This window comes from Camellia sinensis, chromosome 4, assembly GCF_055761805.1.
Source record: "Camellia sinensis isolate YWXY chromosome 4, ASM5576180v1, whole genome shotgun sequence".
NCBI classification, from domain to species: domain Eukaryota; kingdom Viridiplantae; phylum Streptophyta; class Magnoliopsida; order Ericales; family Theaceae; genus Camellia; species Camellia sinensis.
Genome location: NC_138964.1, coordinates 138,963,550 through 138,977,670, shown reverse-complemented (window position 1 = coordinate 138,977,670; position 14,121 = coordinate 138,963,550). Strand labels below are relative to the sequence as shown.

Genomic DNA, 14,121 nt, shown 5'->3' with positions numbered 1-14,121 from the left:
ATTACCCAAAAACAAGTGGTTGGTCCAGTTGGGGGACTAATAAAGTTCATACAAACGAACTACCACATTCAACAACACAGAAAACAGAACAGGTAGCTCAATCAAAAGCTTCCCTTAACTGGGGCTCCTCAAATAGTGATCCTGTACGTAAAGAATTTCAATTTCCATCAGGAAAGAAGCAAGAGTCGCCTTTCAATTCTTGGTAGTCCAGTCAAAATGATGACTTTGGTAAGGAATGGGGGGTTGACAGAAAACTAAACTTGGGCGCAGGACAAACAAGCTGAAAGCCAAGTGATTGGTCCAGTTGGGGGATTAATAAATTTCCAAGAAATTGTTCTTGGAAATTCGAAAACCAAGTAAGTTTTAGATTGAAAATTTATAAAAATTATTTTAATATATACATTTTCATTCCAACAATATTTTCATACACTAGTCTTCCAATACTATTGGGTTAAGTGGTTGCGCGTGAGATTTGCAAATTTATTACGAGTGATGTTGTAAATGTTTTCAAAAATATTACAAATTGAATATTCAAAAGTTGATTTTAAAATAATTCCAAATGACAAAAAAAATTCAAATAGTCATACTTTTCAATGAAATACAAATAGTTGGTCGTAACAACGAATGATGCATAGCTAAGTGAAACATAACATTGCCTACATAAGTTTCCTTTTTTCACACATTGAGTAGTCAAATCGTGGAGAGACTTGTCGGTATATGCAGATGGATTGTCAAGTCATGTGACTTGGTGCACAGACTTTGGTTTTCTTGATTTTTTTATTATATTGACAACTCATCTCTTATTGATATATGTGGGATTGTCAATTCAGAAAGTCACATGGCAACAGTGAATTCACTGATTTACTTTACAGTCAGTATGTCCTTATTTTGTCGGTATATGCAGATGGATTGCTAAGTCATGTGACTTGGTGCACAGGCATTGCTTTTCTCTGTTTTCTGATTACAGTGACAACTCATCTCTTATTGATATATGTGGGATTGTCAATTCAGAAAGTCACATGGCAACAGTGAATTCATTAATTTACCTTACAGTGAGCATGCCCTTATTTTGTTAATATATGTAGATGGATTGTCAAGTCACATGACTTGGTACACAACATTTGCTTTTCTATGTTTTTTCATTGTACTGACAACTCATACCTTGTTCGTATATGTGGGATTGTAATCACAGGCATTTATTTTCTATGGTTTTTCCTTCAGTGTCTTTCTAAAGCCGTTCATAACCAATTATATAAACGACTAAAGGAGAAGACACAACCTTACAACTCATTTCGCCCTAGGAAATTATTATTCATTTGTTTAAAAAAATTAGCATGGCTACACGATTCATGGAAGGGAGTGCGAATCGCAGAGGTGGTAGAAACTTGCAAAGGGGTGACAGTTCACGACGAGGAGGGGGAAGGGGACGTGGCAATGCTGAAGGCAAAACAACAATACCTGTTTTAGATTATGCTTGTGGTTATCGTGATAGGTTTGGGAAGCGACATTTTTTGATGCCCAAGTATTATCGAGTTCAAGGAGGTTCATGTATGGAGCCATCTGACAATCAAACAGGATATGGTTTATTTGACACTGCTCGTCTCAAGTGGCCCGCACTATTTATAGAGCGGGTACAACTGGAAACCTTAAGTCGGGAAAATCAACTTAAGGTGCCAAAAGCACGTTCTGTTGAGATCTAAAAGGAAGATCCTGATAATGTTGATCGACTATGTGAAAAACTACAACGTGAGATTTCTCAAATGCGCCGTAGGTTAGCCCGCGATATGCAACTATACATAGTTAAGAAGGATGCCCAGAAGAACAGAACCAAATGTTGCGGCTATCAAGGGTATCATAGAGGATCCTGAACTTGTCTCTGACCCTGAGCTTTCGGATTATTTAGACTCTGAGATTGCCGATTTAAGCGCGAATTAGGTGTTTATATCTATACTTCAGCAATATTAGTTCATGCATTAATATGTAATGTGTGTGTTAGACTAAGTGTTTCCGTAATGAGTTTGTCAGATTGTCTGCCTAATAGTTGTCTATGTAACTGTTATGTTTATGTATTGTGTGTTCAGTTCAGAGTGTTCAGGATGTATGTATTGTGTGTTCAGTTCATGGTGTCCAAAATGTATTTTTGTGGGAGACTTATGTCTGTACTACCTATGTAACTGAAAACTGTTACATTTGCAACTTCAGTTATGTTGTTTTCATGCCCGTATGAGTATTTAGTAAATTAGTGATTTCGTATTATGTATTAAGTTTTATTACAAAAATGTTGACAAAATTTATTTTAGGAGAAATACACATTCTCTTAACTTGTTCATCTTCTCAATCGTGACAACCCAAAAATGTAACCATTATTCATTCAATATAACAAATAATGTTCTCATTCTTACAAAAAATACACTACCAATTGAATAAAACAAATAACCTTTTCATTCATTCATTCATTGCACAACATCAGTCTTATGAAATAAGCGAAACCAATTGAATCACAATAACATCAACTCCAACCCAATATTAACATTACATAAGTTCCTGTTCGTAATCAGACACCAAATTACATATAAGTTACATTACATAGCAAAAAACGGAAAAAGTACCATTCGTATGTAAAAAATACATCATCAAAATTTGAGGTTTTTCTCTTCTTCCTTCTTACTGCAGCTCTCGTGGTGGCCTTCGTCTTCTTGGCCTCCTCAACGGTGCTCTTCGCGTTTCACCCTTCGTCGTTGTTCGTCGAACTGCAGAGTGTGTGGGTGTGCTTCGGACTGTAGAGCATGTATATCACCTTCTAACCCAAAACAAAGACGAAAGAAAAAGAAAAAAAAAATTAATGAAAACGGTTTTACTAAACCAGTTTTTTGAATTACATTATCACCTTCTAACCCAAAATAAAGACAAAAGAAAAAAAAATTAAATGAAAAAATTTATGAATTACACCTTCTAACCTAAAACAAAGACAAGAAGGAAAAAAGAAAAAATTACCTGAAAACGGCTTTAGTAAAGCCAAAATTTTTTTTTGAATTACATTATCACCTTCTAACCCAAAACAAAGACAAAACAAAAAACAAAAAAATTTTACATGAAAACAGCTTTAATAAAGCCATTTTTTTTTTGAATTACACCTTCTAACCCAAAACAAAGACAAAAGAAAAAAAAAATTAACATGAGAACGGCTTTAGTAAAGTCAAAAAAAAATTCTGAATTACATTATCACCAAAACAAAGACAACAGAAAAAAAAAATTACATGAAAACGGCTTTAGGAAAGCCGTATTAGAAAACGGTTTTAGTAAACCCGTTTTCTGAATTACATTAATTTTTTTTTTTACATTAAAACAGCTTTAGGAAAGCCGTATTTGAAAACGGTTTTAGAAAACCCGTTTTCTGAATTACACCAGAACAAAGACAACAGAAAAAAAAAATAATAAATTTACATAAAAACGGCTTTAGGAAAGCTGTATTAGAAAACGGTTTTACTAAACCCGTTTTCTGAATTACATTATTTTGTGGCAATTTATATTTATGTTGGATAATATAAATTGGGGAAAAAATTACTAAAAAATTGTTTTTTACGAAATAAAATTTTTATATTTTTTTATTCATCAAAAACGACATTGGAAAAGCCGTTTTAAAGAAAACGGGTTTGGCAAATGACAGGGCTGGGGGAGTTTTTATATAAGTTTTTAAAACAGATTTTGGTTAAAAGCGTGGTTATCATCCACGCTTTCTATGGTGAATAGTAAAAGCGTGGTTTACAACCACGTTTTCAGAAAAAAATAATTTTCAGTTAAAAGCGTGGTTCACAACCACGCTTTCAGAAAATAAAAATTTAATTAAAAGCGTGGTTACAAATCACGCTTTCTTAATTAAAAGCGTAGTTTGGAAACACGCTTTTACGATTTCACAAAATTTCCGTGCGATAGCCACAAAAACGTTGAAAGCGTGGTTCACAATCACGTTTTAGCCTAGTTTGGGAATTTCTTTCAAACTAGGCCTAGTTTAGGAATTAAGTTGCTAATTTGGCTTAATTTGGGAAAAGCCCCCAGTTTTTGCTTTGGTACACAGTATTTGCCACTGTATGTTCACCTAAACCTCTTTGGATGGTTTGAGTTTTAGGGATATGTTGCTTTAATCAAGCTGTTTTTAAGCAAAGTTGGCACATTTGGATGAACTTGGATTCTTTATTCTCTTCTTCCATATGGGCCAATTATTTTTGTTCCCATTATATTAATAACCGTGAATGTTTTACATAAAATAATAAACAAAATATGATATAAAAAATAATGGTAATTGTAACGTTATTTTATAGTTAAATCAAGCTATACTATCTACTTTAGTAGTTCTTTTCTATTTCCTTCTATTCTTGTTTTTTCTTTTTTAAATTAAAAACAAAAACATATTTAATTTACTGTTTTCATTTTTTAAAAAGTGAAATTGATTTTTAAAAATTAAAATTTAAAAAAAGAAAAAAAAGGGTTTCAGTTGTTTTCAAAATAGTTTTACTCTATTTTCTTTCCTCACGAGTTGACGGTGACTTCTAGCGACCTTTTGGCCATCTGTGACTACCTTCCGGATGACGGTTGGTAAATTCCAACAATGTGTTTTCAAAAGGTGTATCGTTTTCACTTGTTTATTTGATTTCATTTAATTTATATGTAGTTTTTTTGATGTGAGATTGTTTTTTGTATCTGGCTTTTACTAGTGCCAATAACAAAGGAAAATTCAAAATCTAAAGCATGTGAGTGGCAAAAAAAACAGCACATCTTTCAATTAAGCCAAAGAAGTCGTGCCTTAAAAGCTCTATAATAAAATAACGAGTAGGAGTTTGGGGCTTATGGCTCTTTGTTCGTTGTATAGTTTCTTGAATTCTTTATTATATGCCTAAATAATGAGAATGTTTCTGTTTGGTTTGGGATTGCTTGTTTGTTTTATTTGTGTGTTTGTACTCTTCGGCCTACTCCCTCATGGCCATAGGGTTTTTGTTCTTCCTTGTTGTCTAACTCATTCTTTTTCTAGAGAATTGTGTAGCCTTTTCTTTTTGGCTGCCTCTTTACGTTGTGTTTAGTTGGGCGATTTAGAGAAAGATTTGGAAAGGAAAAAAAAAAGGAAAAAGATGTATGAAATTAGGTAAAATGTACATATATTTTATTCACATTTCACCTATCTTTTTCATTTCTCTTTCCAAATTCTTCCTCAAATCCTCCAACCACACACAACATTAAGAATGGCAACTTGTAAGGTATGGGTTGGGCCCTCTATCCCAAGCTAGCTCCTGCTCTGCAAAAACCCTTCTCTGCCCTCGACCCTAAACTCGCAAATGTAATCCCCACTCTAACCCTACCCAATTTGCTACACAAAATTAAAAATTCTACAATAATATTGAAACTAAAAAATTAGGGAAATTCTATTTCCACCCACCAAGTTTTCTTATTCCACGCATTTCATGAATTTTTTTAGAATCACAATTTTATCTTTTAACAAAATTACCATATCACCCACCACCATCTCACCAGTCACTCCACCGCCGGCCATCACCTCCCATGCCCAAATCTCAACCATACACAGCATTTCCTTATCGAATCTCTCTATGTCTTTTTCTTTCTCTATTAATTGGCTAGAGCAATCGGATTATACTGGAAAACCTAATCCTTTGCCTCAATAATATTGACTCAAAGTATTCAATTTATGTGCAAAATTTGTAGACTTCTCAATACTAATTGTGGAACGTTAGAGATAATGTATGCTTAGTACATAAAGTTCGAGATAACGAAGGTAAGGTCTGCTTAGTGATATATATATATATATATAAATTGTGTGGTATTTATTTATTGTTAGAAATTAGAAATTCAAGTAATTTAGTTTTAAGGTATGGATATAAATATAAATAGATAGATAGGTAATAGATTTAAATAAGAAAAATACAGTACTATAATGTCATGTATTACACGGAAAAAGTAGAATCTTATCCTGGCATGTTCTCTCTCTTTCTTCTTATAAGAAATGCAGAAATATTTCAAGCTTGGATGGATATCAGCCTCTATGAGTTTGCCTATGAAAATCGTGATGGAGCTCTTTGCAAGACTACCAGTCCAAACACTTGCATGTTACAGGTGCGTTGGCAAGTCATGGCACTCTTTAGGGTTAAGGTTTTTGGAATGAGAAAAGATAAAAGGAGAGGATGTACACAGAAAAGATGAGGGTATATTTGGAATGTCAAGTATGTGGACTGAGATAAAGAAGTAAAAATCAAGGGTAATTCTACTTACACCACTCTTTTATCTCCGTACACTCTCCCTATAAGATTGTTTTTTTCTTCCAATTTTATCCATATGTAAAATTACTTAAAGGGACAAAACACTAAAATTAAATGTATTTGATTATCTCCTTACACCCCCTGACCTTTCAATTCCAACTTCTCTTTTTCCTTTCTCAACTTTTCTTTTTTCTTACACATCTCTTTTGAAAAACTGATAATCATAATGTTTTGATCATCAAAAAAAGCAATGGATGAAGAAACGGTAGTGAAAAATCATCAAAAAAGTGAAATGGTGAGTTTTTTTTATTAGTTTGGTAGGTTTTTGTTTCGATTTTCTGGGTTGGTGTGCGACTTTTGTTCGGTATTTCGAAATTAAACAAAATAACATAGTCCGACATCATAGTGCCGAAAAAAAATATAAGTCTAGCATTCTATTACTGAACAGCCCCAAATTATTATTTTTAACAAAGTGGCTCTGTAAATGTATAGCAACAGAACGCTAGACAAATATATTTTTTCCAGCAACATAACACCGGACAAATGTAATTTGTCTATTATTGTGTGACTGAACAGACACTTCACAGTAGGCTCCACTGTCTTTGTTATGAAGCAAATTGAAAATTTCCAATTGTATGGCAACATAATGCTAGAAAAAACTATTTTGTCTGGTAACACAATAATGGATTAATTAAAATTCACTAGCATCTTATTACCGAACAGCCCCAGCACAAATAAAAAAAACATTATTTTGGATAAAGTGGCTCTGGAAATATATAGCAACTAAATGCTGGAGGGATCTATTGTTTTCGGCAACTGAACACTAGAATAATTCAAGTTGTTTAGCAGTATGACGCTGAACTGGCCCATGACACTAAAAAAAACAATGTTACTTCCAGCAAATGGTACCATATCCCTCCAAAACACTTTAATACCATTACAATGCATTACGAACAATAACAAATCCATATGTTCACCAAAATAAGTTTCCATTGACATAAATATTGAATACAAAATAGATGTGAAACTGTTTAAAATTCTTACAAAAGTATGACAATTCATTACTTGTCCAACCAAGCATCCAGTTTACAAAAGATCTACAAAAACTATGCCATTAGGGAAAAGTATATCCCAAATTCTGTACGGCCTAGGCATTCACAAAAACTATGTCATAAAAAAAACTAGATCCCAAATTTTGTACGAGCTAGGCTTTCACAAAAACTATGCCATAAAAAAAAAAACTACATCCCAAATATCATGTACGGTTAGCACAAAACTATATCCCAAAATGTATACGAGCTAGACATTATGCAAAATTATGTCATCAAACAAAAAGTAGATCTCAATCCTCATGTACGGTCCATCCTACGATGTTTACGATAGTAGACTTGATGCTCTGTACGTGTCGAAGTAGATCCTAAACTTTGTCCATCAAGAACTTGCAGCATATGACCAATGGTTTCATACAGCATGTCAGGGTACAAGACACACTCATCACGACCGAGCCTATGGACTGCAGCACCAACATTGAAAGCAGCATCATTACACTGCAAAAAAATTGATAAAAATTGTACTTAGTGTTTGATTTATGATGAACCACTTAAAAGTGAAAAAAGTTAATTCACAATTTGCTTACCCACTCAGGATCCATAGTAAGATCATTCTCGGGACGTTGAACACGTGGATCAAACTGAGAGTGATGTGTAGAATTTTGAACAACCCGATGCGAAACACGAGCATACCACTCACGGTATCCTCGTACACATTCAGATGGCCGCTGCTGTACAGGCACACAACGAGCATTTATATGTTGCTTACTGAAATGAAAACATCAATAACTAGATAAATAGTATGTCGTGATGGTGCCTTCGCATATACTAGCTAATCAAGAATGATTCTCTTGTTTTTACAAGGGTCCTTGCAACTCTGTAGAGTAAAAATATATACTTTTTTGGTCAGTGACTTCATTGAGCAAGACCCTCTGTCAAATCCTCCCTTAACTTCCTCTGCCAATCGAAGCTGCCACCACCACCATAAGTGTTCTGGGCCTTCTGGTGAAGCATTAGGTTCAGTAGCTTCGAGGTATTGCTTGATTCAGAATTATCACCATGAAAATATTTATCAAAAAAATAAAAAAGAATTATCACCATGAATGATTTGATAATTCTGAAGAAGCCTCCTCTGTATCGGCAGAACAAATTGACGTTCACAAATAGGTGTTGGTGAATATTCTGGTGATTTTGAAGGAGCCAAGTGATATTCCAGTTTGGTAAAAGTATAGAGGTTTAAAGAGGTTTGACATTAGAAAGATATTGTAGAGAAAGTGAAGATATTTAGCAGAAGAAATAGAGAAGGAAGGTGAAGAGTCGAGAGAGAATGTGTTTCAAGAATACAAAGAAGTTTAGGAAGAGAAATTAGAAAGTAAACTAGGAAAAAAGTAAAAAAAAACAGGGTGTGGCAACCTTGGTGGTTGTGTTAGTGGGGGATGAGAATATGGTTGGAAGGTGGATTAATATGATTTAGAATGGATTAATAATGGCAGCGGTGACTAGTGAGTTTGATGGTAGTGTTGATGAGTTGGTGAACTAATTATTGATTTGTGGGAGTCATGATGGTCAGCTTGTGGTAATAGGTGGATAGATGTTCAAGGATTCCACTATTGGTGTATGGTTTGGAGTGGTGCTATAGGGAAGTGCAATGTGGCTGAGATTGGTGCATTGTACATACTATAGGGTTGTCAATTAGGCTAGCTTTAGTGTGAGATCGTCCTGAAGAAGAAAAACTGGTACTAGGCATTGGCTTAGCTTGTCACTAGAACATTCCCACTTCAAAAACTCAGCTCATTATCTTATATAAGTTACTTACTAAAAAGTTTGGGGTAACCCAAATCTATGAAACAAGGAGACATCTATGAGAGATTCTGATTATAATTTTGAACATAAATTAAGAGAAGTATTAAAAAAAAATGGTAATCTTGAACTTAGTTAATGTAACATTTTTATTATACATGATTCATTTTTAATGTGATGATGGAATGTTTTGTAGAGATGGTGCTCACTGGACTAACCTAGAAATGGTGCTCACTTGACTAACCCACAAAACTCTAACTCAGAAATTCAATTTTTTTCCACAACTATTGATAACCTTCTATGGAAGCTCTTTACCCATAGAACCCTAACCCTTTCCACTTAACTATCACTCTCAACAAAACAAAAAGAAAAAGAAAAAGAAAGAGACAGTGGGCAAAACAGAGGACCAAAAATCTGATAAAACATAGAACCAAAATCTGAACTTCAACATTCAAAACTAGCACCAAAAATCACAAACCCAATTAAATTCCAAGATCTAAACCACCAAAGCTATGTTGGGAATGTGCTATTCTTTGTCTATTCGCAAAAAATGATGACATAGATGATATAGATATATAGATAGATACACATATCTATGTCTATCAATATAGAGAGAGAAAGAAGAGTTTTCTCACTTACCTTTGGCAAATGAGAAGAGTGAGTTCAATTGTCCACGCCGTCCGAACGCCTCCACGCCGGTGTTGTCTACTCTTCTTCCCTGCGTTGTTCTCTTTTCCCTCCAAAGGTATGGGTGTAAAGAGATGGGTTTTGAAGAGTTTTTTATCATAGGGTTTGTTTTGGTACTATATTAGGTGTAATGAGAATTCAATTTTTTTTTAAGTGGTGTAATGAGATGGAGGGTGTAAGGAGGTAAAAGAGTGGTGTAAGTAGAATCACCCAAAAATCAAATTACTTAATGTGTGAATTGAGAAAAAAATGTACACAAAAATAAATTGGTGTGTGGAAATAGAATTTCCAAAAATTAAGAAGCAATATCTATAATAAATAAGAAGTTATATATTTATATATAGTATAATAAAAACTCAATAATAATACACTGTATACATACTACATTCATCTAGACATATATGGGTGGATAAAATTAAAATTGCAATATTATTTGTTTTATTATTATATCGGTAGGTCAGGTACAAGTATAGAATATATTTTTCCTTACTCGAATATGTAAGAAATTTTTTCATGTCACCCTTTTTGTAGTGCTTCTTCATTAATAAAATTTATAACTAAGATTAATAATTCCATTCAATATTTAAAATTTAATGTATGCAATGAAAATCAATTAAGTTAAAAACTTAATAGGTTAAAATTTATTACTTTGTGTTAAATTTTCAATTAAAAGGGAATTGGACAAAAATGAAAAAGGGAAATGCTAGTAAACTCTTTTGAAGTTTAGAGAAAATATGGTAAATTATCAATAAGTTTTACTTTTGGGTCTTATTACCCATTAAATCATATTAATAAATTTATCAAGTGATAAATTTGTTAGTTTCTCTTATTTTTATAAATAAATTTGTAGTGATAAATTTATCAGTCAGAATCTATACATAAATAAATCTATTTAATAGGACTGGTAAGTAGTCCAAAATATAAGTGTTACAATTTTAGCAAATTATGCTAATATCTCTTCTAGTAAAGTTAAATGTACCCGAATTAATCTAGATGGTGTAAAACTGTCATGATAAACAAAGTAAAATATAGATTTGTGTTAAATACATAATAATATCATTTTTTTTTATATATATAACTAACTAATTGCCAAGGCCCTTGTGACAAGTTGGTGTGTAGTTGCACCTTAAGGTGCATTGAGGAAATGTTCAAATGTCAGGGGTTCAAGTTGATGGAGCAACCTTGTAAGTAGTACACATTTACTAACAAACTAACAAATCTAACTACCTAAAATGTTGACAAAAAAATAAATATATATATATATATATATTACTAATAAAATTGAGAATTAATTGTTATAAAAATTAAAATCTTAAGAGATCTTATTATATTATATCAAACTTTTTACTCTAATTTTTCTAAATTTCATAAAGGTTAGTATAATATATATATATATATATATAAATTATACTCACCTCCCTTAAGATTTGAAAAAAATAAAATAAAATAAAATAAAAATTAACTCTACACTTTTGACATAATTACATTTGGTGTTTGGGAACTTGGGTTTGAGATTTTTTATTTTATTTTTTCCACTAAAAGACAAACTTTTTGCAAAACCAAAAAAAACACATCCAAACAAAATATCACATCTAACCCCATAATCATTTCATTTTTTCTCTCACAAACATCACATCCAACTACAAAAAATCCAACTATCTTTCCAAACACAAAAAAAAATTCTCCAATAATGTTCTATAACTAAAAAAACCTACATAAAAACTCACTTCCCAAATACCCACTAAGTTTTCTTGAGGTTTTAATTGAGGAATTTGGCCAAAGCCCCCTCATAATAAAATTTTAATACATTACGGACAAACACAAAAAGTTTCTTTGAAAAATTCAGTACATACCCCTATTACCAAAATATTCTTAGCGAGTAATTTAATATTTTAAACTTTAAAATGATATAACTTTTGATCTAAATATCGATTTTTAATAAAATTAATATTTTTAGAATCCTCTCATAAAGATTTATCAAACAAGATCCAAATTGACTATAAAATCATTTTAAAAAAAATTACCATCGAAATTGACGTAAATAATAAAATTTTACTCTGTTTAAAAATAAAATGTTACTTTGATTAATAATAACATATTACTGACTACTAGAGTAACACTTTACTATTTTCTTGAGTAGTGCATCAGTAACAAAAAACTGAGTATGAATAAAAGGAAGCTCTACAAGTTCATTCACTATGAATTCACAAACAAATTAACAACAATCAACAAACAACTCAGATAAAATTGAATTGAATGAAGATTTGCAATTTGACGAGATTCTCTTGCTTTGCAATTCGATAAATCTCTCACTACTACAAATTGGAAAACAATTGATAAAGGAAAATAACGACAATCACACTCACAAATTTGCTTGTTTCACAAATCATTAATTTTCTTCTTCCTTACGAAAACTCTTTCGCTTTTGGCTCTTCTCGGGAAGGGTTGGTCTGAGTGGGTAGCTCAATTCCAAAGCATAGCTGAAGCAACAAGCAACGACACTGATCACAAAAGAGGCAACAAGCAACGATATATATGGAAGCGCAAGTTTGTCAACCAAAAAAAAATAGAAATATATTTATGTGTCTTCCATCAAGAATTCCCCTCTAAGTGAGTGGGTTTATGAAAAGAAAAGGCCCAATGAAGGGGTTTTGGCCAAATTTTCTGTTTTAATAATTCACATAATAGGTAGGTCTTTTTTTCATAAATATTCGTTAATCATATGAATAAAAAAAAGTAATTTTGGCTCCTATTTTCAACCAAAATATATATTTATCTATTTCTTTTAAGAAAAATTATATACAAGCCTACTTTTAGACACACTTTCAAGAATTAGTGATGTGTAAGTAGAATAATTGGTCGATAATTAGAGAAAATATAAAAGAAATAAATAATACATGAGAGTGATTGATTGGTTGACCATTGAACTTGAAAAGTGAATCTAATTGTTTGGGTAGAATAGCACTACTCTTATTTCAGTGTCACCATCAGGATTAGTTTTAGTGGTTTTTGTCATACATACTAAAAGAAAAGTCAATGTAATTTTATTTAGAAATGTGAGATTAATTGTAGTTTTTCGGAGGAGGTGAAGTGTAATTTAGCCCCCCCCCAAAAAAAAATGCAGAACAGGTGTAAGATAGCAGGAGATAGGGTTGTGCAAAATATCATCAAATTCACTAAAATAGCACTGATCTGCACCCATCTACACCAATCTATCCGCCAACTGCAAATTAATCTTTGAAATTTATAATCCGCCTTTGAAACTGCTCCTCTCCACTATAATTAATACATATATTTTTTTTAATCTCTAATAAAATAAAAGTAAAAAATGAGTGTAAGAGATTTAAAATATGAAATTTGTTATTAATTAGTAGTTATATATATGAAAAATATTATGTAAAATTAGTTTGTGTTATATGCACACCCTTCAAAGGGTGTGCACTATGTGCACTTTATAATTTTTTTAAAAAATGGTATAATTTCAATTTTTTTTTGTCATAACTAAAAATAATAATAATAAAATATCATGACTAAACACAACATGAGTCATAATTTAAGAATTCATGAGAGTTATAACTAAAATAATATCATAACTAAAGAAGAAAATTGGTTATGACTAAAGAAGAAAATAGCATAATTAGGGGTGCAGATGGTATACCATTTTTAAAGGGATATATATTAAAATTTTCCATATGAATAATATTATACAAATTAGTGTTATATATTATGTAAATATTTAATAATTATTTAAGAATATTTTTCAATCAACTAACAAATGAAAACTGTCCCAAACCACTCAAACATTTGACGATCCTTCATTCACAATTAATTTATAACTAGGCAAATTACACTAATGGTTCTTATAGTTTGAGACTTGTGTCATTTTGATCCATGAATTTTTAATTGTGATACATTTAATCCTAAATTTTGAATGTTGTTCCATATAAAGATTAAAAAAAGGTTTCATTTGCAAACGGTCGATTTCAAGGTAAAGTCGTCATACAACTTATTTTGTGTTAGTTAAACTTGTATATTATTTGAAATGTAATGACCTTTTTTTTAATGACTAATGTTGGAACTTTCTTGATTATAAAGTTTTGTTTAGTTTGGTTTTCAGAATCTATTTTTAGAAAAAATTTCTAAGAAACTAAAAATTAAATTGGGGAAAAGATTAAAAACATATTATTTTTATATAATTTTATCTTTTGGAAGGGTATAAGTATTACTTTTTTTTTTGATATTTATTTTTTTAAAATTAGTTTCTATTTTTTCAAAAATCAAATATGACGACAACTTTGATGTCATTATTAAACCAATCTATT

The 14,121-nt window shown here is 31.5% G+C and overlaps 1 long non-coding RNA gene across 1 annotated transcript; it reads right to left on the bottom strand.

Annotated features, from left to right (window-relative positions):
- Positions 1-7,341: 7,341 nt before the first annotated feature.
- Positions 7,342-9,941, bottom strand: LOC114316239 (uncharacterized). The gene is made up of 3 exons (XR_014365733.1): positions 9,752-9,941; positions 7,900-8,080; positions 7,342-7,810 (listed from the first exon to the last, which is right to left on the bottom strand). It is a non-coding gene; the product is annotated as an uncharacterized LOC114316239 (long non-coding RNA).
- Positions 9,942-14,121: the final 4,180 nt, after the last annotated feature.